The sequence below is a fragment of the Amblyomma maculatum genome, chromosome 8 (genome assembly GCF_055883805.1).
Source record: "Amblyomma maculatum isolate TAMU_Amacu chromosome 8, ASM5588380v1, whole genome shotgun sequence".
Classification (NCBI taxonomy): domain Eukaryota; kingdom Metazoa; phylum Arthropoda; class Arachnida; order Ixodida; family Ixodidae; genus Amblyomma; species Amblyomma maculatum.
Genome location: NC_139351.1, coordinates 104615208 through 104636543, shown reverse-complemented (window position 1 = coordinate 104636543; position 21336 = coordinate 104615208). Strand labels below are relative to the sequence as shown.

Genomic DNA, 21336 nt, shown 5'->3' with positions numbered 1-21336 from the left:
GATGCAGTAGTAACGTAGTAATCCGGCGCCGTCTGCTGCGACCCGGTTGCAGTAGCGAAATGCTTCCTGCAACCGGGTTGCAGGAGCAAAATGCTTGCTGCAACCCATGACGTCTTATCCGGTTTAAGAAAAACGTCACGTCCGGCTATTGTTTTGTGGGTAGGTGGTTGTTTTTAGTAGCAGAATGGCTGGTCGTCGGAGCCGTGGGAGCTGCGTCGCCGTGCCAGCCGTGCGCTCTCGTGTTGTACGGTACGTAAGCAATTTTTTCTATTTTTTAGATATTTCAGTATGCATGTATTGAGTCATTGCCCGCTGTCTGGAACTCTACATTTAGTTTTCAACTTCCCTGCGCCCAAATGTTCTGTTGACGACCATTGAGCCTGCTTGGCCGGCAGTGGGCCCGAACGGCCCAAAGGTGTATTATAGAAAGTTTCAATCGAAAGCTCAACGTAGTTCTACACCAAGGAACATACGGTTAAATACCGTTTATTAGGCCAACCGCACGAAAGTCTCAGTCATGTAAAACACGCCTGACTACCAGTCTTGCGTGCGCCTAAAAAGGGCGGGAAACTTGGGTGAGCTTTCCTCAGCGGTCTGGATGAATATTTATTGATTGTAACGTCTTTGAGCTGATGGAGGGACTTAAGGAGATACTAGGACATGACAAAACAACGCGTAGAAGCAGGAAAGGCGAGGATCACACAGGCCTGTGTGGGAAGCTTTTGTTTCGGTGCACCACGACGTACTAACCATTTGTGCGACGTGACCCTTTGTGTGACCCGCATTGTAATGACGCGGTGTAGAATAATGATTTCATACCTCATTTTATGACTGCGCACTGTCAAGTGTATGCAGGGCCAGTTTCTAATTACGGTGAGGTAAGCGATTTCGCCTTGTACTTGTCTTAATTTCTTTTGTGTGTGTAAACATCGCTTAGCTGACGTCTAATATTTGTACGCAGGGACCTTCCTGATATGTGTTTTGGAGTCTAGCATGGGCTTGCTGGTTGCTGAGGCTGAACAAATGGGACTATGAAAGGCGGAGGCAGCATATGCTCCAACGCCACAAGGTGAGCCCTGTACTTAATTTCAAAACAATTGCTGTGCCACCGGGACTGGTCATTTGTTTTAATTTTTACATGGGGAACATGGCACAGGTCACCAGTTTGCATAGAGTGCATGAAGGATTCAAATAAGCAAGCATCCCTGCAGCTTGCTGCAGTTGCGGTGTCCAGCTTGTAGTTCGCAGCCTTTCTTTCTCGGCTGCAATTAATGCATCGCAAACAGTGTGCAATGTACCAGTTGATTCAGACTAAGAAAACCAGACTAGCTCCAAAAACAAACAAATGTTTGCACGAGATGGAAGATCAAACCACGCTATATTGTCTTCTCAATTCGCTGTGAGAAACTAGCAAAGCTGCCTTCTTTAACGAATGGTATTCCTACACAGATTGGTTGTGTCGCTTTTTTGTGCGTGTGACAAAGTTGCTGCAAGAACTTTATTTATTTATTTATTTGGTTACTATCAGGGCCGTTGAGCAGCTAAAAACAGTGACAGCTTCTCCGGGCACTGATATGCCTACCAGCCAATTGTGGCAGGGTTGCTTCACATTAATCAAAGCAGCCTAGCAAATGAGGCTCACTGTAGCAGCAAGAATTGTGAGCATGCCCTCGCACTCACGTGCTTTGTCATCTCCTGCATCTTCTGGCGCAGCAGCGCTGGGCAGTCTCTTTCCACTCATCAGAGATGATCCTTTTATGCCAGGGGTCTTAGAGCACGGCCAGCGAAGCTGCGTGATGCAGTCTGCCCAGCTCAATTTTTAGCCGACGTTTTGAAAGCATTACCACCAGCCCTAATTTCGAACTAAAATAAGCTCAGACTTAGTACCCAGTTAGTACACATTCATTTTTGATAAGGCGTTGACCACTTAATCAGCATGAACTTTCATTTGACATCACTATGCCTTCAAAAGCAAGGAGCCGGACATCCTGCCTTTTCTTTTATTTCCAAGTGTGCGTTTTTTTTTTTTCTTGCTGAGGATTATAAGTGTGGTATTTATTAACAGGTATGTCATTTCAGTACCTCTCTCCGAGTGATCCTGAAACTGCTTTTGTCCGGCATTCAAGCGGAAAGGAGCACACGTTGCTTTTCTTTTGCAATAATGGAAGGGCTTGGTCTGGAAAAAAAAAGTTTTGCTTATTTTTGTTCATTTTATCATTATTTATTGTACTTTGTTTCCTGTTGTTTTGTTTTCTGGCTCCTGGGTCATGACAGAAAAGGCTTTGTCAATGCGGCCCACGTAGCAATATGAGTTTGAGACCGCTGCTCTATGCCCATAATGGCTTGGCTATCAATGGATTTCATAATGAGTTTGTCTGAGGTAATTGTCAAGCAAAAAACTACCATATGCCACTGGTCGGCCCGGAAACACAACCTCCGCATCATGGTGTTAGAATAGAAGTGCGTGAGCGGGCTGCTCCACACCAAGCAGTAAGTGGCGATACCGATGCGCTGATTTCTGTAGGCTGCCGAGAGACTGCGTTGACTGTTGGTGGCCGCGGGTTCGCTGGTTGCCGCAAGGAATTGCAGTCAGTTCTCAACTTTCGCTGACGCCCCCGCTCCACGCCTTTCTTCGATCATGGTATATTCTAAGTTGTAATGTAATGTGGAAAAAACGTGCATTGTTCTCCACTGCGATACAGGCTACGTATTCTGCAATGAAAAATGTCAGCTTTTTTCGGTGCGAAAAGATGTCGAACAGCTTCAGCTATGGCGGCCGGCATACCAAGATAGGACCGAGCTATACAGTCACTCTTTGTGAGGGGCATTTGAAGCCCAGGTTTGTGTCCAAAACATGGATGACAGAGTTAAATGGGCATGTGCTACAAAGCGTTGCTCGTTGCTAGCAAAGGAAGCGGTCCCCACGATATTTTCTGCCGGCCTTGCCTACCTTTCAGACTTCGAAAAGTAGAAAGCGACCCACTGAAAGGCAGCCCCAGGAACCGAAAAAATAGAAGATCGTCAAACCTTGTGTAGAAGTGTCGGGTGAAGGTAGCACGTGCTTCACACGACACTGCGTGGGCATGGGCCGGCCCAAAAGCCGGGTGCGGCTCAGCCCACGGGTCGTCTGGGCCGACTCGTGAACATTTTTACTGGACCCGGGGTGGACTTAAACGTGCGGGCCCGAGCCGGATTCGGGCTTGTACACAGAGAGCTGATGTCCGATTTATAGTCACTTTGTCAGAGTAAAAATCCGCGGCGGCGCAGCAACAAAACGGATGAAATAACTGGTACGCTCCGAGAAAAAGGTTTAGTCTTCATAGCTTATTTATTTACTTATTACGGCACTGCGGTGGCTTAGTCATTAAAGCTCTCGAGTACTGAGCTGGGATACCCTAGTCTGATCCTAATTGGGAGACAGCATTTCGGTCGGAGCTGAAAGCATGGCAGGCATATGCTTATAGATGACAGTTTCATTGAAGAACCCCATGTGGCCGAAGTGATCCGAACGCCTGTGCTACAGCATCCTCATACCTTGAGCCGGTTGGGGACCATTACTCCAGACATAGCTCTCTTGTTTTTTTCATGTCATGTACACTTTTTTTTTTTTTCGTTGTGAGAAAATTCAAAACCAAACGTAGGTATGGTTTTCATTTTTAGCTGTTGATTGGAACGTCTCATAACAGAAATAGCCGCAAAGGCTTGATAGAGTTTAGAAATCTCCTTGACGTTGAAATAAGATAAATCTTGAATGAGCAATGTTTAAATGAGTCAATTAATGTTGTAAGCAATTAGATGTGCGCGGGCCACATTGAACGATTCAAACGAATATATGAAATTACTCCCCTCTGTGACTGAAGAGCAGCAGTCAGACACCGCTCTTGCATGTTTTAAAGCTTAAAATGCCATGTGCGGGTTACTCTAGTGTGGTGCAGCGTGGCATTCGCCTAATAAATTAGAATAGCGCTGGATGAGGCTGTTTCAGCTATCAGCGAGCACAGACAGTCTGGTCTGCGATAAGGTGCTTCCGCATATGATCAGTTTTGTATACCGCTGGAGACTAGGAACTGGAAACCTCATACAAACTACTGGGAAGGGCCAACGTCTGAACGCTTTATGAGGTTTGGCCTTTTCCAAGGTTGCTGTTCAACACTCGGGACGCCTCAGCCACAAATACAGTCTTGCTGCCGCAACGGCGCCATCTTTCTCGAAAGGGGAAATTGGAGGCGGGGGGGGCCCTTCTACATGCAGAATCAGCGAAGAGCATTGCAGCCAGAACACATGCCGGCCCTGGCGGCGGTGCGATAAATATAGCTATGATATAACAGCGCCTCTCGCACACCACAGGGCGGGCACGCCGCCTGAGCTTCTTGTCTTTCTTCTACCACCGTCGCCTCCAGTTCACAGATACACTAAATTGGGAAGAATATTGGTTTTCTCTTTCTTTGATGGAGGTGATACCTACGCTTGACTAACGGCCGTTTTGGCATGGCGTGAAGACTACATACACATGCAATTGGCTACCTTGCGTTTCCTCGAGATTTTAATGTTATATTTTGCTGCACGCGGTGTCTAAATATTAAAGCCTCCTCACAAGAAATCCGATTACTTTCTCTCTCTCTCTCTCTCTTTTTTTTTTTCTTCTTTTTTTTTTTTTTCGGGGCCCCCCTCGAAAGTTTAGACTTGGTGGGGAAGGAGGAAGCCGCTGTGGCAGTGTAAAGGGCAGCACACGAGGAGCTCACTGACTGCCGGCGTCTCACAGTCTGGCACACACCTGCGTCGATGTCGGGGGCACTCCCGCGTCGAACCATGTCGAACGCGCCACTGCGCGCTGTCGGCAAGACGAATTGGAGAAGCGTAGGGTAGATGGCTAGCGAGGACTTGGTCTGGGCCACACCGTCTGCGTCGCAAGGGCCTTTGCGCGCTGTCAGCCAGACGAAGGGGATGACCGCGTGGCCGGCTTGAGGGTACTGACCCAGGTGGGGAGACGCCGGGATGCACTTGAACCTTTTTGTTTCCCGATGGCCCGACTTGGGCTGCTGTCGCCGTCTGGCCAAACACCCCGCGTTCCTTTCCGGTGGGGAATTCTTGTCACAATAGTTGAAAGCGGCAGCTCTCGCGTTTGTCTCGTTGTCGCCATCCTTAACAGGGGATATGGCTCTTAAAACTATTTTTCCTACGTTTTTCAACAAATTGGATAAAACCTGGTATTCTGATTTAGTTTCTTGCACTGATTTCAAATATATAATTATGTTTCCAATTGGCCAATTAGTTCAAAAGATAAAATGAAATTGTTCATAATTTGCGGGAACAATGAAAAAATAACCGCACTACAAAAAATTCACGTGAACACTTTGCTAGGTACTAGAAAGCATAACAAATACAATGTTACGTGCACTTTTGTATAACAAATATTAGCGATGTTATAGCAGTTTAAAATTCACTGCTCCAAATGTGAGTGCCTTCCTGTCTGATTTAGAGCAAAATTGAAAACTTTGAACTGCTATAACATCGCTAATATTTGTTAAAAAAAAAAAAGAAATGCTCCTAACATTGTATTCATCATGCTTTCTAGTACCTAGCAAAGTGTCCATGTGAATTTTTTTGTAGTGCTGTTATTTTTTCATTGTTTCTGCAAATTATGAACAATTAATTTCATTATCTCTTGAACTAATTGGCCAGTTGGAAAAATGGTTGCATGTTTGAAATCAGTGCAAGAAACTGAATCAGAATGCCAGGTTTTATCAAATTTGGTCAAAAATTGGAAAATAATTTTAGGAGCCATGTCCCCCTTTAAGCAGAAGCGAAATGCAATACAGCTGACATATTTCGTGGTGTGTTTGGAGACTGTAAACGGCCTAAACTAATATATTCGTTTTCCGCTAATTTCTAACAGTCTAGAGTCATCATGGGAAGACAAAAGAGTCACACTGGCCGTACTGCCCGAATCCGTGGGTCTCACTGCCTGTCGGAGGTTGGGTACACTACGAGCAGTGGCGTGCCACGCCGGCGTGGCTCGTTCATACACAACCCTTCAGACACCACGCTTCACATCATGTTCTACTTGGCACTTGCTGTATTTCATTTTAAACCAGCCAAAAGACGAGACAGAGAATAGAAGCAAACGAGATGAGGCTGGCTTCTGTGTCTCGTCTTTTGGCTGGTTTAAAATGAATGATTACCAACTCGCCTAGTCGTTAACCTTATTGCTGTATTTACAGGGCATTCCCACGTCTGCTGCTGTGGTTTAGTTTAGCACTGATGAACTCTGTCTATGTTGGGATACATGCAACATAAATAGCTTGAAAGTAAAAGATTGCACAGCCATTATTGTAGCTAGTTTGTAAAGCATGGGATGCATAATGTGGAGGTCTCGGACCTCAACAGTGGCATGTTTCTTGTTTTTGTTTTGTTTTCCTAGTTTGTAATGAGTTATTTCTCATTTGAGAGTAGATACACTTCTAATTGCCATTCATCACCAATGCAGATTTTATTTTTATTAGTTAATTATATGCTTTCCTCAATTTTTTCCTTTTCTGCTAAATAGAAGAACATGAGCCTCTCATAGCCTGTGTTGCTTTGGGACATTAAATCCCATAAGCCAGACCGGCATGAGCCTCGTTTCTGGCAGTCATAGATCTATTTCATTGAACCTCTTTGTTAATAATAAGCTTGTCAAACATACGTCAGACAAAAACATACAGTATTATGGGTGTGACACCATGAAGGTGTCAATAATTAGAAATGTCACAAGTGTTGGGCAGGCATGGAGGGCCCATCATTAACATGTTAAAATTAAGGAAGCTCCGGTGCCACTCAAGCGAAAACATGAGAAGCCACTGACAGAAAGCCATGGAGTAGGGCATCTGGAGGAGGAAAGGGCTATCCTTGAGTGCAGTCTATCCTCACTGAAGTTATTACTGATCAGTGACTTGGAAATTTTATCAGAACAGGCATGGATAAAAAAAATTATATGCTCAAGATAGAGAGTGGAAATGTGCTGCTTATTGATGTGAACTCCGAACTAGTCTAGTGGTGCTTGAGCACATCTTAGTGGTATAGTCCACATTTCTCAAGCTAACAAGCATTGCATTTTCTACTAGTTTGTTCCAAATTGTTGCTAAGGTCATTTGTGTTATTTTAAACATCTATACATGTTTTGGCTGTTAGTCTTGCATTTTCAGCAATGCATTGATCTTTGAATAAAAAGGAATCAAAAAGGTTATTTTGGTATGTCAGGTATAAAAAATTCAGCTAATAAAATCTTTTGACTTTAGAAACGTGCTTCAAAACTCCCGTTTTATAGCTTCAAAGTGCTCGAGCCTGCTTCCACCTCTCCAAGTTGGTTTGTGGTTCAAGTCATTATTGACAATTCTGCATGACTGAATTGATGTCTTCAATTTGGAGTTTTGGGGGAGGGTTGCATCCATTGGGAAGAGTGAAAAATGCTAGCCGAAGATAAGGAACGCTGCATTATGAAAATTCCGATTGCTATTGGGCAACCATCTCATGGATGATGGCACTTGAAAGCGTTTTGACTCGAGGTACTCGCACTGCTTGGGCTAGGCCAGTGCAGCACTTCATCTTACAGGAGCATATGCACCTAATTTTGGTCGCATTTTGCTTGTTAACGACATGCAAAACATTACTCTGTACAGATCATCACCTGGCTTTTATCTTCAACTGCTAAATAATTTATAATTGAATTTTTGTCATCTGTTTCAGGGTGTCTATACTCCATTAACACACTGAATGTTAGTAGTGCTGCTACTGCACTTAAAATCAAGTGTTGGTCTCTGTTTGCAATATTTTTTAGCTGCTTTGAGAAGTATGATGCTCATGGACAGCCTCCTTAACAACATGAACTGGTGTATTTGTGATGAGGACCATATATCAGACAGCCAGAGGTTTTATGATGCTAGCATTGTAGCAACTGTTGTGGTGCTGTAGTTCGGTGAGGGATTTGGCCATCTTGTGGTTGTTGCCCGTTTGCTGTGGCCACCCTCAAAGTAAATAGCTATGGTCCTGTCACATAGTTTGAGAACTTCTTGTTACTTGTATGGAAATTACTGTTTGGCACAAAATGACTTATAGCTGCCATCATGTGCATTATAGAGGGCGAGCGACTACATTTCGGTGGAACAGTTCCTCATTCTTTTTCACAGCCCATAGGAAGAATTTCGCAAGTTTAGAAAAATGAAATGTTCACAGCTGAGTTAGTCGCAATTCTGGAATCATGCTGTGTAGTCGACAAACGCTACAATCCGAGAGCAACGCATGTCGTCTAATGAACAGTGCAAGCGAAACTTCTTGGATGCAGCAGCAAATGAAAATGTGCACACATGGTTTTCAAGATGTCTCAACGTTTATTTATATGCTTCACAACCTACCAAAGTACAATCAGCTGTCTGTTCTGATGTCTGCGGCCAGTGTTGATAAAGTTCTTTACCACCCATGGTGTCCATTTCTGCTGTGCATGTGCACTGCAGTGATACATTGTCACACGCATGCAGAGAGCACTAGTACTGGCCTTACTTAGGGTAACCTTTTCGCTGTTTTGGCTTTTCTCATTCTTGGGCTATGCTACAGGGTGCACACTTTTCTTCTTGTCTGGTTCCTTTGACGAGTCATGAATTCAGCATTTGTGCTTCTTTCCTTTTTGAGGGTGTAGTGACCATATGCTGGAAGTAGTAGGCGAATATGTCTACTTAGGACAGGTAGTAATCGCAGATCCGTACCATGAAAAGGAAATAACAAGAAGAATAAGATTGGGATGGAGCGCATTTGGCAAGCACTCGCAGATTATGACTAGCAGCTTACCGGTATCGCTCAAGAGAAAAGTATACAACAGTTGCATCTTGCCTGTACTCACCTATGGGGCTGAAACGTGGAGGCTAACTAAGAGAGTTCTACTTAAGTTGAGGACAACCCAGAGGGCTATGGAACGAAAAATGGTAGGGGTAACATTAAGAGATAAAAAGCGTGCAGAGTGGGTCAGAGAAATAACTCAAGTTACCGACATTCTAGTGGAAATTAAGAAGAAGAAATGGACATGGGCAGGACATGTAGTGCGAAGAGAGGATAACCGATGGTCGCTGAGGGTAACAAACTGGATTCCAAGGGAAGGAAAGCGTAGCAGGGGGCGGCAGAAAGTTAGGTGGGCGGATGAGATTAAGAAGTTCGCAGGGGTCAAGTGGATGCAGCTAGCACAGAACCGGGTTAAGTGGAGAAATATGGGAGAGGCCTTCGCCCTGCAGTGGGTATAATCAGGCTGATGATGATGATGAGTGACCATATGCAAATCCACTGTTAGAATATATGAGCTGCTGCATTAGCTGCAGTCCTGCTATCTTTTTATTTAAATTTGGTACATCTCTGAGTTTCTCTGGGTGTTTTGTTATTGTTCTGAGCTTGCATTCTTTTGTTTTTTCTCCCTATGACAGCCGATCCTGCACGGGACTGATACTAATCGAGAGATCACAACAGTTGCCCACCTTTCAAAGCATGGCATTCCCTGGCCCAAGTTGACTGCTCCCTGTGCTACTGGCTCAACAGTGTACTCACAAGTCTGCACTTCACTTACGAGCGTAATGGCAACACACACACGTTGGCCATAGCTTCTGTGTCAAAATAAAGTATTCCTACTTATGTGCCTTTTCATTCATTATTAACGCACATGATTGGAGTAATAAACACTCCAGTGCCAAAACACCATATTGACACACTCATTTATGTTTAGACTGCCTACCTTCTGCATTACTTCCCTTTTGTAACCCACCTAGAAAGGTAAGTATTTACTGTATGTGTCATAGAACCACATGTATTTGTTATTCCTTTTGAGACTGGAAATAATCCGCAAAACCAGTGAAGTAAGAAAAGTTCACAGATATGTTTCGTAGACAATTTTTAGAGGTAAGCCCAATGAAGATGTTTCGAACTGCAGGCAGGGACTGATGATAAAATGGCAAAGTGGGCGGCGTTTGTTGAATTTCATAAGATTGGTTTAATTCAGTATTTTGCAGATGAGCAGCAACTTAATTGCAATGCCCTTGTCTGTGGGATACGCCCATACTGTCACCTCATGTAATGCTCAAACATTTGGCAGTGCTAATCACTTTACTAAAATATTGTAATCTTGGCCCTTCAAAGTGAATTGTGTTCAATAGCGAGGTGACATGCTTGTAGCAATGAGATTCTAACCTTGGATACCCTCTCAATACGCTATTGCTGTGCCTCTATGCTACTGGGATGGTGAGGCAGCATACTAAAAGGGCATAAAAAAAAGCGTGTGCAGTGATTCTTGCCATGTAACAATAGTTGAAGCCCTCGCCTAATTTAATGTGATTGCATTAAAAGGGCCATATTTACCAAAAAAGGGAATTTGAGCGACAAGGATGACTGGCAGATGGTATGACCGGATGGATTGGTCTGGGTGATGTGGGGACCATGGTATGGTCCAGCTGCCTACCCAAGCAGCTCCTTTGACATGAGAAAAACTCATTCATTGCCTTTCAGAATCCCAAGTCAGATGTGTGAGTTGCGAGTTCATTCACATCATGTGATAATTAGTAAACTTACAAATTGGCATGTGTGATAAAAGCGCAAACTAAGATTGGTGAGTCAACAAGTAGCCAACTAAATGTACAGGGATGAGGATACAGGAGTCGTAAATGCTGTGGCATGTTTTCCTTAACAGCGGTGCAGAAGTGCCCCCGAAATATTTGTTGCATTTGCTCAATTTAGGTGTATTTCAGTTTCTGGTATAACCTTTCCCACACCTTTAACCTTTAGGCACAGTAATTGTAAGTAAAATCAGCAGTTAAAAAAATAGCATTGCCAAGATGACAGCGTTCCAAAAGATTGAGAAATAGTATTAAGGTACGTATAGCAGCAAAAGTTCAGCATGCACCTGTGATCCCAGCCATTTTTGGAACCATATTAACTTCAGTAGTTTATCAATTCAGTTTCGGACTATCCTCATGTTTGACAAGATTTTAATGATGAAACCTTCAGCTTAATGCCTCTAGTAGCCTGAGTATTCTGAAGCATAGCATTGTTGCCTTACTTAATTGCTTGGTACACTTTCCAATTTTGCAGTGAGAAATTTCTTAGCCTAAAAAAGTGAAAAATTTGGCAGTACTGTGTCAGGGACAAAGCAAGCTTTTGGAAAAGGAAAATAGAGTAGATGTCTCTGAGTGGACACCCCATGTGCACTGTGAATGAAACTAATGAGCAAAAAAAAAGCATATGCTTTCAAGCAAAGTATTGCAATGCTTAATATTACATAGAATTCCTCCTGGCACACATAGATTTCATATTTCAAGCTGCCAGTTTCCGTCATGTAAGGACGACATCTGCTAGTTTCTATACAGCACCTTCGTGCTTTCGCACTGGCAAGCCATGTTTTGCGAGAGGGTACCTTTCTAAGTGGACTCAGCTAGGCTTAACCTGATTTCCATGAAATATATATGGAAGGGTGCTTAAACCAGATGCTATCAGGCTTTACGTATACCTGCAGGTAAGGGCCCTGCCAACTACTATTTTTAATAAAGAAAATTTGATATATCTAGTCGTCACTTAGTGTTTGTCATATATACTTCCTCAAGCACAAATAATAGTGGTCTGATCGAGCTGCTTGGTTGATACTAAAAATGAAAACGCAGCACTGACACCAAACATGGACGGGCTACTGCTCAATTAAAACGCCTGGAGAGAGTGCAACGTAAGTCAACTTAATCGCTTTCACTTCTTTCTTGTCGACTGCGACGTAAAGTATCGGCAGCACTTGTGCAGTGGTCACCTTTACAAGCCAAGCATGCTATGCGTCTGGTCATCGACTGTCAGCTGTCGGCCGGCGCATCGTCGCCGTCGATTCTCCCAGCGACGCCACGCCCTCCGCGGCACGGATTCAACCCTCTTTCCAGTTTGGTTGCTAATGGACATCAATTTTCGCTGATTATTGTACTAAGCAGGTAAGCCCAGCTCTACTAATTGAGCACATAATTAAAATATTTTATCGAGTTCAGTTTATAGCGCAGCCCTATGGCAGTCGCGTAACCAGCGAAGCGAATAAAGAGCACATCAGAGGAAGAAAGTTCGGCGATGCACTCTGATGCATATCTTACGCATTGGATTTGTTAGAGACGACCATGGAATAATTTAAACAAATTGTTCGATATACACGGTCATTTGGCTGCTGGATGTACCATTGCTTCTAAATCCGGCCGCGCAAAATATATAGTAAAAAATTTTACTTATTTTTCCATATTTTATGTTCACAACAAACATATGCATAACCACGCACTGAGATCAAGTGCCACATGAAAATTCGCGCTTCCACTTCAGTTCGAATAATAGCTCTCGAGGTCAAATGTTCGAATGAGTCGCGTTACATATGCTGTGTATGCGAGGTGGGTACGTGGGGGACGAATTAAACTGCACTGCAAAAGATGGTTTGGTTTATGAGGTCCCGAAGCAACTCGATCAGGCTGTGAGATACGCCGTATATAGTGGAAGGCTCCGAGAATTTCGACCATCTGGCTGGGTTTTTACCGTACCGCGCAGTACACGCGGGCGCCTTGTTAGTATTCGCTCCCATTGAAAAGCAGTCACCCCAGTCAGGATTGAATCCCACACCCTTGGACACAGAAGTCGAGTACGTCAACTGCACCAGCACAGCGGGGGAGGGAGAAGACGTACACTGTTGCGTTGTTGGGTGCTTGGTTTTGCCCGCGGCTGCTACGTTTTTGTGACATGGCCATGCAGTCCCGTTCCACCTAGCTTCCACTGGGACATCACAATTCAATCTCGACTTCCTATAAAATCGCAACCATGCAATTCCTGGCACGAAGTCGCCTCCTGGTCGAATTAGCATGGCTTACCCTGCTCGAGTCGCCAGACAGTTCGTTTATACACGCTGGCCAACAAAGACGTACGGGATCTGTTGGCTCTTAAATGATCACAACGGTGCACTGCAATGCCGATCGACGCCACGTACACGCTTACGGGCGGCATGCAATTCGTTGCAGCCTCCGCTGCTGCGGGTGCGAGTTGTGAAAAAAGAAACTATGCCGGGACTGCGGGCATTGCAGAATTAACATGCAGTTTCACGGGTTGGTTTGGCTGGAGGCTTTTAATTGTGCCCGTGTATGCGCGGTGCGATAACAATTAATTAAGCAGGCGCTGGTATATAACTGATAATACTTTTTAACTAGTCATGCGCACTAGCGCCTCATTTACTAACAGCTATAGGTTTGCTGAGGTCGCAATTATAATATCTATATCAGCCTTTTAAATTTTGGAAACACCATTATCGTCCCCGCTTTTAGCACACGAATTTAGGCCGCGTATGGCAGAAAACGAAACCTCTCGGTCGAGGATAATTTAGTGCGCGCGGCATATATATGTACGGGTGCACGTTGTACGATCGCTTCGCTAGCCATTCCTCCCGGGCGCTCCCGAACATTATGAAAGGAGTGACACCCGCGGCCGTGCGTGGCGCGTATTGAATCGTAAAGATCAGCATGCATGACTAGCGTGGCGATTTGCGCTCACCCGCTGTATAGTTTCGGTTTCGCCTGTGTACGGCCGGAACTACCCCAGCAGGTAGCGTAGATGGCAGCGTACTGCTCCGAAGTTGTCACTTGCTCCTTCTTAGCACACAGGAGGGACGGCAAGCTTCGAGAGCAAGGTATACCCGCACATATGAAACGGGCTCATAGGAGAGCCAGGTCGAAAAAATAGAGAAGGTTATGGCCAGGTACGCGCTCGATCATCACAGTGGTTTCAATTTAGCCCGCGCATAAAAATTTCTTGCGTTAAATACACCAACAGAATTATGTTTTGGGAAAGTTTACACTGATATAGATACTGACATGGGCGTCGACATGACCCCCTGCATGGTGCCAACAGATTCTTATTCACTGAAATTGCATTGTCAGAACACTTAGTGACATAATTTGTTCATTCTAGAAGGACAAACTCGTGGAAGTTTAAATTTTGAGTCTTGTGCTATTAAATTAAGGAAAAAAGTATGGGAGATGGAATAAACCCCACCCTTTACAACCCCCTTTTACTGATACAAGGTTTGATTTGGTTGTTTAATCTGATGCAAAAATTCATAAGAATAGCAATAAATGGACAGCAGAAGACAATTAAGTAGTTCAGTTTGGTAGTTAAAATCTTAGGGGTCACTGTATCAAATGCTTTTTGAAGATTAAGAAAAGGTAGCTAATTTTATTTGAGTTGAACATGGCAATGCTTCTCATTTAGTGAATCAGTATATACAAAGCATTCCTCATCACCTGATGGGCCAGCCCATCAAGACACTTACAGTAATTGCTTAACTGTGGCTGCTTCCTCTTTGTATGAAATAAAAACTAACTTGATTTTGAGGCAAAAATTTCTAAGAAAGGAAAAGGCACGAGTACCGAGTCATCAAAAGTGCCTTAAAATTGAGATACTCGCTTAAAATCAAGAGACTTAGCTGCAGTATATGCAGCCAAAGAAGAAACAGAAAAAGGCTTTTGAAATGTCAAAACAAGTGATTTTAATAGCACCCCCAAAATTCAGCAAGAGTACTGGGCAATTTTAGAGTGTATGGTTAAAGCAGAATTCATTTTACCCAAATTTAATACTCAACTTGGCTGTTCTGCCAATGCCAAATTTTTCTAAAAAATTGCAACACTTAGAAGCACAAAAAAAGCCTAGCCCTGAAGGCTTTTGCTTTCTTTTCTAGAATGCATTCATACCTTCAGTTAGAAATGTTAAGGTATAGAAGCACGATCAAAAGCGACCATTCAGAGCTTCTTTGGAACTATCCAAAATATAAGTTATGAACTGCAAAATAAAATGACCCACGTTTAAGGTCTAATTGTGTTTTTTAAGTTTCGCTTTCAGCTATGCTGGTGCCTGTAGACCTTTCCTCAACTCTTTAAACTGTACTTCAAGACCTAGTAGAAGTAGTAGTAATAACTTTATTTGGCTACAAAAATGAGTGCCAAAGAGGTTTGCAACTTGTAGAACCAGGGCCATCTGTCACTTCGACATGGAGGACTCCAGCCAGGTACACCAATTAAAAGGAGGAGAGTCAAGATAAATGGGGGACTGAATGGCAATGGTGCAAAGGAAAAGCAGTGTTCTAGGTTAATGCAAATGAGAGATATAGTTGGGACAAGATGCTTTAGGTGGAAACGGTAACGAAAGAAATGCACTGGGAGAAGGAGGAAGAAACTTTAATGACACGGAGTATTAGGCACCGAGAATGTCCTGAGTACGGGTCACCAAGGCCAACCAGTCCGTCAGCTGATGCAAGACTAGTCAAGCCCACCAGGTCGGGAAACAAAAGTGAGGAAAATGAAATGTGCCGGGATGGTGAGAAAATTTGTTCCCATTTTACGTTTGACATGAGATTTAGTGACAGAAGAAAGGAAGAGGAGTCAAAAGAAGAATGAGATAATCTCGAAAATGCCTGGAAAGCAGCTTCATTCATCAAATTGACAGGTTGAAAGAAGCCGGCTATCCGGAACATGGTGTCATCTCAGTTGCTAAAGGAACCTATAAAAAAATGAAAACAAACAGCAAGGATGCTATGCCTAACACAGTGGACAGAATACAACAACAAAATCTGGTTGCAATACCTTATCTGCACAGCATATCGCATGATTTGAAATGAATAGGCAAAAAAGTAAATATCGAAGTAGTTTTTACAGCTTCGGAAAAGTTATCGAAGCTTTGTAGGATCACTCAAACTTGTGGTGTGCAGCGACGCGCATGTAGCATAGAACACCAGACTTTATTTGTACCCTGCAGCACAGGTGTGGTGTATGAGATCCCATTAAGCTGTGGGAAACGTTACATTGGACAAATGGGTAGATGCCTCAATGAACGGCTCTGAGAACACAATTATACCTATGAAAAACTTGCAAAAAAGAAACATCTGCAAAGGAAACGTTGCTTTGCACTGCAGCAGGTGCACAGGTTGTATGCCCTGGCTTCTACAGGGCTTAAAGCCAGGGGGTGTGTTAGAGACCCCCCCCCCCCCCATAATATTTAAGAGGGGTCCGAGATCCCCACAAGCTTGAATTCAAGCATGAGGACTGTAAGAATACAAACCAGGTAACCATTGTTTTGTTCTTGTCAGTGGTGTAATTGGAAGATTTTTTCTCTACCGTTTCAACAGTTTCACATTGAGTATTAATAAAAACCAGAGATGGAGAAAAGTAATGGTTTCTCCCCTTTGTATAAAACGATTTGCAAAACAGGCAACCAGCCACTTTCTCTCTTTATTTCCTTTTCCACCAATGCTCGAATCACTACAGACCCCCTCCGATTGAGCCAGACTTTAAGCACTGGGCTTCACAAAACAAAGATTATTGGTAGAAGCAACAAGCAAATTACAAGAGAGATTCTGGAGGCAAGAGTCATCAAATAGAAAAAGGGCTTGTGCGTCAGTGCACCTTCAATAATGCTCAGTGAAAAAGAACTTGAGATCCTGTAAGTAGCGTAGGCTTACTCAAAACGCTTAGTATGTTATATCTTTTCTTGTATGGCAGTTTTTGGTTCTATATCTGGTGGCTTTTAAGGCTAACGACACGACTTAATCCTGCTCATTCATACTTTACATTTTGACAACAGAAGCCCATATACAGCCCAACCTGGCTTTTTCATTTGTCTTCATCGAATGTTTAGCGGTGAGGTATGTGCTTGCTCATGGTGTATACTACTTCACTTGCGTTTTGGATTTTTGTGATTTCTTGTTTATTGTTACTTTTTTTTTTTTTTTTGTCAATGCTTTGTTAGGAGAGAAAACTGGTATACATGTATAAGACGTTTTGACTTCGGCTGAGTCACATGTTATGAAAATGTGCATAAATTCCTCCGTTTTCCAATAAACCTCAGTTGACAGTCAGTGCTGTGTTCATCTCCCTACCTCTGACCACATCTATCTCAATCTCAAAGACCTCATTCCAAAAGTAACATGCACAAGTATTGATACAGCCATAAATTTATTACAATGAATAAGACTTTGCTGTCAACCATGATGAACTTGACTTTCTGCAACATCTAATGTCAAAGTGAAAGTGATCGCTCCTTCTGCTTATATGCTTCGCTTATTATTAAGGAGATTATTAAGTTGGTTGACCTTAAGGCAGAATTTTAGTTTAAATAGTTTAGTCACACAAACAAAAAAACACGGAAAAGAAATTATAACCGAGCTTTTTCTTGGTTGAAGCGCCGTACAGAGGAAGAAAGTAATCATATTTACACAGGAGGAAGCAGGCTCAAGCATTTTAGAACAGCTCAGGGAGCAGTAATAAAGTAACTTCGGAGCAGCTTTGAAGCAATAAAACTAGAGTTTCGGAGCAATCACATTATGTCTTGGAGCAAGATTCTAGACTCTCTTTTAATAATAGAATTCTAGCTTCCTCACTTAACTCTTTGACTGTCGAATATTCCGGAAAAAAAAAAAATCACCTCCAGTGTCGAACATATTTGAAACGCTATGCGTTTAGCGCAATACCCGTACTGCAAAAACGCCGCGGGACAGCATGCAGCCGCAGCACCTGTACGGCAAAACCAGTCAAAAGGTTAAATAGCAGCAAATGGAATGCTGCCTTCTACACTTCATAATTGAAGATCGTTTAACTAAGAGATTTATACTGTTTTGTAAGATTCAAAGGTGGACTTTACAACTTTGATGCGCTCAAGTATTACCACTAGTTTGAAGTTCACATCAATGAACAGCACATTTCTGCTTTCTATATTGCGCATATTCTTTTTGATCCTGCGCCTGTGCTGATAAATTTCTGGATACTGGCCAGTAACGCCTTCAGGGAAGATAGGTGGCACTTTAAGTATAGCCTTTTTCCCCTTCAAATTCATTACTTTATGGCCTTCTGTGGCTGCTCAAATTATTGCTTGAGCTATCTTAGTTTCAACACACTGGCGATAGGCCCTGTATGACTTTCCAACACTTTTGAAAACACATTTAGTGACTGGCACCTAAGTGGCATCACCTCCATAAGAGTTCCAAGTGTGCTTTTGTCTGTCGTAGGCATGACAGGCTAGATGGTGAAGCACCTGCTTGTATTCACAGCAGAATCGCTACAAACAAATCGTGTAGTTCGTTGCAGCTGGACAAGTTTCTAATGGCTCGTAGTCATCATCGGCCCAACTATACCAACTGCAGGGTGAAGGCCTCTCCCATACTCCTCTACCTGTGCTAGCTGCATCCACTTTACTCCTGCAAACTTTTTAACCTCATCCACTCACCTAACTTTCTGCTGTCCCCTGCGGCGATTTGCTTCCCTTGGAATCGTTTAATACCCTAAGCAAACATCGGTTGTCCTCTCTACGCATTACATGCCCTGCCCATGCCCGCTTCATCTTCTTGATTTCCACTAGAATGTAATTAACTCAAGTTATTTCTCTAACTCACTCTATGTGCTTCCTATTTTTTAACGTTACACCTACCATTTTTCATTCCATAGTCATCTGCATTGTCCTCAACTTAAATAGAACCCTTTTCGTTAGCCTCCATGTTTCAGCTCCATAGGTAAGTGTAAGATGCAACTGCTGTAAACCTTCCTCTTGAGCAATACCGGTAAGATACTAGTCATAATCTGAGAATACTTACCAAATCCACTCCATCCCAATCTTATTCTTCTAGTTATTTCCCTTTCATGATCTAGATCTGCGGTTACTACCTGTCCTAAGTACACATACTCGTCTACCACTTCCAGTGCTTCGCTACCTCGTAGTAGTTTGGTGCGCCTGCTTCACTCGCTGATCTCATTTCTCTCACCACAGGCGATTCAAAAGGCCAGGAGTAGGTGCTATATCAAGTGCACAGAACATTTTCCGTAACGAATTCCTCAAATTTGCTTATAAGCAAACATTATGCTGCATACTAAAAGTAATATTAAAATTTTATACGTATTAGGCTCGGGTGAGATGCATTACACCTCTGCTACCAGTGTGCTGCCATTGTTTTGACTACACCAGCCACATACCCTGTATACAGAATTCATAACAGACCATTGCCCAGCTGCGCTTCTCATAGTCGCTTAACTTAATTGTCTCGGATTGCGGTTCTTGCTGCCAATACCAGTAATGGCCCACTGTGCGGCAAAACCGTGCTCGATTAAATTTAATGTCAGAACATTGATGCAGTCGAGTTGGAGCAATTTTGGAGGAGGGAAAGCAGGCTGGAGAAGAATGAAGCAGCACTTCCACCCCTGCATATAGGATGAATGCAAAGAAAGGAATACTGCAATCAAATTCTAAATTCTAAGTTCATTCTAAGTTCAAAAGGCAAGCCACCATGTCAGTGTTATCACTCAGTATCCTAATTTCTAAGTTTAATATCACAGGAAAGACAATTGTGCCAAGCTCAAGCTTAACACCGTTCAACATGATCCTGTTACATATATATATATATTCCTGCCGAACATAATCACAGTTCCCATATTGTAAGGAATCTTTATCAACCATGCTTTTATTTATGTGTTTATTGATACCTCAAAGGTCCTAATGCAAGACTTTACAGAAGGAATGGGCTTGTGCACAGTGATAAATGGCGACAGGCTAGTGGTATACATGGCTATGATTAGACAGGTTCTTCGATGGCAGTATTGAAGCTTACAGGATCACTGATGAGGGATGATTCCAGTTGTGAACAGTGCTTGCGAAGAATGACTCATGAAATGTAGTTGTGCGGGCATGCGGTGAAACGCCACTTTTACGATGACCTGTGCGAGGTGTTTTATACACAGGTTAGCCGAGACGACTGCCATGAGGTCTTGTATGAAAAGCTTGTGATAAAGGCAGGGGCATGAAGTACAGTGACAAGAACGGAGACTGTAACAGATTTCATGGCAGAGATGCTGAAGGAGTATTTGAGGGAATGAAACTGGTGGCATGGTTTTGAACAGGCTCATAAGGTTCAGTAAAGTTACAGTGGATCAACTATATCATTGGTATATTAAAGTTGTGATCACACAAGGGTTTTGTAATCTAGTAATTTTACACAAGGAGGTGCCAGCCATAGGTAGGTTACGATAGAGGTATCCAACAGTTCTATTAGAGTAATTAGTTACATGGCTTACAAGGCAAGACAATGTTAAGCCATTAGTGAGGTCAACACCAAGATACTTAAACAAATTCTTTGAAAAAGTAGTACTAGTGTTAATTTTGTAAGTAGGATGTGTTGTTTTGGCAGTGGTGAGAAGAAATCAACAGTCTAAAGCTTCTCAGGGACGGACGCCACATAGTACATCACTATTGTATGCGAATTAGATATAGATATAAGGCAGAAGCGTCGGACGAGTTGGTTACAGAGCAGCGAAGTACACAGTCAACTAAAATGTGGATGGTAGAAGTTACTGAAGGGAGATCGTTAAGAGTAAGGGACAGTGCTTTGTGGAACACATAGCTGAAAGAAAACTGAAAAAGAGGACTGGGTATTAGCAGTAACAAACCGCGAGCGGTCGGTCAGAAAGCCTTGGATCAAACTAGTGGATAGAGGTTTGTTCAATTCAGGCAGCTTCAGCAGAATGCGGGCAACGTGAAAAATGCGTGCACACAGACGACGCAACTTGGGAAAAGCGGTAAAAGAAAATCGAGTACCGAACCTGCTGGATATTTTTTTCGAAGTTAATATTGGGATATATTGAGGGCGAAAGGCACCATTTCGGCTCCATCTTAGTGCCTATACCCTGTGCGATTCAGGGAACGTAGGAACGGGTGAATGCTAAATATTTTTTACACACTCTTGTACACTACGCGAACGCGCACACCTCGTGAATAACGCGAAATAGAAGTGTCCCTTCGCTAAGGCAGTTTTGGGAGAACTGCTGGCAGCTTCGAAAAGACTCGTTTTATCTGGAGTGCCCGGCATTGCAAAAGAAAGAGCACATAAACACCCTTCCAGAATCAGCCAAGCGATCACATACGGTGATTACATAAACACCGCAACCTTCAAAACGAAAGCCAAGACCACCTACACGTTGAGAATATTCTTCTTCCATGGCAGCACAAACCTAATCACGATCCCCCTACACAGGCCTTTTACATACGCTCTTGGTTTCTAGTACTGTGCACCATTCATGCTTCAAAAATAAATCCAAGACGCCCTGTTCGTGAAGCAACACGCAAATATGATTTGTTGCAGAATGAACGGAGAGACCGACGGGGTTCGCAGGTAGGAGCACTCTTTCAACTTTCGTGGATGCACGAAGCCTCTACTGCGTCTATCGCCTCTGTCGTTACTAACGTAATCCATGAAGAAACTTCAAAATGAGCACTGAGGCACGAAATGTGCACGACGCAAAAATC

At 43.2% G+C, this 21336-nt stretch overlaps 1 long non-coding RNA gene across 1 annotated transcript; it reads left to right on the top strand.

Moving 5' to 3' along the window:
• The first annotated feature begins 90 nt into the window (after positions 1 to 90).
• LOC146182085 (uncharacterized) lies at positions 91 to 9648 on the top strand. Its single transcript, XR_014700334.1, has 3 exons — positions 91 to 249; positions 962 to 1069; positions 9444 to 9648. It is a non-coding gene; the product is annotated as an uncharacterized LOC146182085 (long non-coding RNA).
• The last annotated feature ends 11688 nt before the right edge of the window (positions 9649 to 21336 follow it).